Genomic DNA, 4,446 nt, shown 5'->3' on the forward strand with positions numbered 1-4,446 from the left:
GCCAGGGTTAGTTCAATTAGGACATTTAAGTAGCTTTTATAAATGTGCCTTAGAAAAAAAAACATTACTGGTGTGCATCTTGAGACAAAACAATGGCTCTGACATACACTCACCTAAAGGATTATTAGGAACACCTGTTCAATTTCTCATTAATGCAATTATCTAATCAACCAATCACATGGCAGTTGCTTCAATGCATTTAGGGGTGTGGTCCTGGTCAAGACAATCTCCTGGACTCCAAACTGAATGTCAGAATGGGAAAGCATTTAATGAATGATTTAAGCAATTTTGAGCGTGGCATGGTTGTTGGTGCCAGACGGCCGGTCTGAGTATTTCACAATCTGCTCAGTTACTGGGATTTTCATGCACAACCATTTCTAGGGTTTACAAAGAATGGTGTGAAAAGGGAAAAACACCCAGTATGCGGCAGTCCTGTGGGCGAAAATGCCTTGTTGATGCTAGAGGTCAGAGGAGAATGGGCCGACTGATTCAAGCTGATAGAAGAGCAACTTTGACTGAAATAACCACTCGTTACAACCGAGGTATGCAGCAAAGCATTTGTGAAGCCACAACACGCACAACCTTGAGGCGGATGGGCTACAACAGCAGAAGACCCCACCGGGTACCACTCATCTCCACTACAAATAGGAAAAAGAGGCTACAATTTGCACGAGCTCACCAAAATTGGACAGTTGAAGACTGGAAAAATGTTGCCTGGTCTGATGAGTCTCGATTTCTGTTGAGACATTCAGATGGTAGAGTCAGAATTGGGGTAAACAGAATGAGAACATGGATCCATCATGCCTTGTTACTAGGGATGTCAACGATTAATCGACGATCGATTAATTGTCGATAATACATTTAATCGATACAACTTATCGATCATCGATTAAGCAGGTCTTCATGCGCGTGCGCACTGCTCAACCCCGAAACGTGTAAAGCGAGCGCGCCGGAGTTATGTTTGGGACCATTTTACACCTTCATCATGACTATAAGTTTGCGTGTGCATTCGCAGCCTTTTGTTTTGTGCAAATATAAGTTGTAATACTGTTTATTTTGTGTATGCCTATCTATATCTGATTTATCTCATATTGGATGCATGCATTGGTTAAGAATTAACTCTGTAGTAAAGCGTTAGCTTCAGCGCGCGCAGCTCAAAAGGCAGTTCACGACTAATAATGACTATTGAGACCGTAATATTACATAACATTATAAAGAGAACAATATTGTAATAAAACATTGTGAATTATTTGGGTTTAGTTGCCGTGTCGCGTTGCTCCAGGAAGAGCGCGTCCACAACATGAGTACTGAATGAATGGCACGTAACGTAACTTAGTTCAAGTTCACTTGTGCATGAATTTGCGTCATTTTGTGCAGATATAATTTGTAATATTATGTTTATTTTGAATATATCTGATTAATCTCATATAGGATGCGTTTCTTTTAGATAAATAACGTGCTAGGAAAGTGCTCCAGTTTAACGGTAGCAGATTCATTCAGCACGTGCAGTTGTTCCAGGAAGAGCGCGTTCTAAGCGCATATGAGGCGGCGTTGGTTATATTTGATTATTAAATAAATAATTTATTTAATTATGAATCACATCGAAACATTTTACAATCCAACTAGCCCTTTATTTATATTTAAAACCATTCTCATTGATTTGGTGAGGAACATAGCGTTTTGAGCCGGATTCTGCAGACCCTGTCATGCTGTTGGCCATAGCCACTGCAGTAGACGCATATCGCAGTATTAAGGCTAACGATTAATCGATTAATTTATCGTTAATTTAAATGACGATCGATCATGGGAATTTGTGAAAATTGACATACTTGTTACCACTGTGCAGGCTGGTGGTGGTGGTGTAATGGTGTGGGGGATGTTTTCTTGGCACACTTTAGGCCCCTTAGTGCCAATTGGGCATCATTTAAATGCCACGGCCTACCTGAGCATTGTTTCTGACCATGTCCATCCCTTTATGACCACCATGTACCTATCCTCTGATGTCTACTTCCAGCAGGATAACGCACCATGTCACAAAGCTCGAATCATTTCAAATTGGTTTCTTGAACATGACAATGAGTTCACTGTACTAAAATGACCCCCCCCCCCCCCCAGTCACCAGATCTCAACCCAATAGAGCATCTTTGGGATGTGGTGGAACGGGAGCTTCGTGCCCTGGATGTGCATCCCACAAATCTCCATCAACTGCAAGATGCTATCCTATCAATATGGGCCAACATTTCTAAAGAATGTTTTCAGCACCTTGTTGAATCAATGCCACGTAGAATTAAGGCAGTTCTGAAGGCGAAAGGGGGTCAAACACAGTATTAGTATGGTGTTCCTAATAATCCTTTAGGTGAGTGTATTTTAAGATATATCAGTGCAAGTTGCTTTCAGTTAAAACAGCTCAAACATGCATTTTAGTCTGGGACTAGATTTAGACTTGTCATAATTATGATTTTTTTTTTTTTTTAAAGCATGATTCATTTTCTTATGTGGTTGAAATGGGCTTTCACACAAATCAGATCAGATCACATTTCATTTTCATCTTTCTGAATGGGATCTCAAGGTCTGTTGTTAGTAAGTAATTATGGAGGGGGGAAAACTATCTTTTCAATCGTTCAGAGTTTATCTTAGGCCTCAAATGTTTGTGCTCTTCTTTCTCTTTAAAGGAACACTCCACCGTTTTTTGAAATAGGGCTTATTCACCTTCTTTCCTACATTTAGATAGGTGGGCAAATGCAGCTTCGTGCCCTGGATGTGCATCCCACAAATCTCCATCAACTGCAAGATGCTATCCTATCAATATGGGCCAACATTTCTAAAGAATGTTTTCAGCACCTTGTTGAATCAATGCCACGTAGAATTAAGGCAGTTCTGAAGGCGAAAGGGGGTCAAACACAGTATTAGTATGGTGTTCCTAATAATCCTTTAGGTGAGTGTATTTTAAGATATATCAGTGCAAGTTGCTTTCAGTTAAAACAGCTCAAACATGCATTTTAGTCTGGGACTAGATTTAGACTTGTCATAATTATGATTTTTTTTTTTTTTTAAAGCATGATTCATTTTCTTATGTGGTTGAAATGGGCTTTCACACAAATCAGATCAGATCACATTTCATTTTCATCTTTCTGAATGGGATCTCAAGGTCTGTTGTTAGTAAGTAATTATGGAGGGGGGAAAACTATCTTTTCAATCGTACAGAGTTTATCTTAGGCCTCAAATGTTTGTGCTCTTCTTTCTCTTTAAAGGAACACTCCACCGTTTTTTGAAATAGGGCTTATTCACCTTCTTTCCTACATTTAGATAGGTGGGCAAATGCATTTTTGTCTCAGTGCATGCATTGTTTTAGTTCGACAGGGTCGGCGCTAGCTTAGCTTAGCACAATGAATGGAATCCTTTGTTGCCAGCTAGCATGTCCTGAGTAAAAGTGATATAAAAAAAAATTTAAAAACCCACCTAATTACTTCTTGTGGCCTGCGTATTCACAACAAGTACAAATAGTGATGCAGATTAACACTAGACGATTTCCTATGCAGATATTGACTTGGGACTATATTAGGGGGAAGCACAGGTGAAGCACTGCTACTTGGGCGCAGAGATATCACGCCCAAGTAGCAGTGCTTCGCCTGTGCTTCCCCCTAATATAGTCCTTAATATATAAGTCAATATCTGCCTAGGAAATCGCCTAGTGTTAATCTGCATCACTATTTGTACTTGTTGTGAATACGTAGGCCACAAGAAGTAATTAGGTGGGTTTTTAAAAATGTTTATATCACTTTTACTCAGGACATGCTAGCTGGCAACAAAGGATTCCATTCATTGTGCTAAGCTAAGCTAGCGCCGACCCTGTCAAACTAAAACAATGCATGCACTGAGACAAAAATGCATTTGCCCACCTATCTAAATGTAGGAAAGAAGGTGAATAAGCCCTATTTCAAAAAACGGTGGAGTGTTCCTTTAACATTCAGTGCTGAACAATGGACACTCTCTGTCCCTACAAAGGAGCTCACTTTCAATAGCATTCCCACACACAATTAATTCCTGTTTGTTAATGGCCACGATGAGTCACTGGGATCAGGAGCACGAGGACTTCAAAACATGAGGAGAAACTTCTGAATAAAGCAGCAAAAAGGATTTTCTTTCTTAGTGCTGACTTATGACAGATGGAATAGGATCAAATCGAAGACATGAAAAACTGAACAGCCTCAGAAGATTTTGGCAAAATTTTATTTGACATAGTTTCTGTCTCAAACCCTTGAGTTTGAACAGCTGCAAAACATATTGTGGCATCACTTTCTAGAGCCAGTAATGAGGGCCAACATTACAGATATCAATGGGCAAATGTGTGATTAAGAGGAAATGCATTTATACATTAGAAATTAGACTAAAATGTTTTAAGTGCACCATCTAGCTGTCACTGACCGAACTACATTTTACGCAATG

Source organism: Leuciscus leuciscus, assembly GCF_965113295.1.
Source record: "Leuciscus leuciscus genome assembly, chromosome: 4".
Taxonomy (NCBI): Eukaryota; Metazoa; Chordata; class Actinopteri; order Cypriniformes; family Leuciscidae; genus Leuciscus; species Leuciscus leuciscus.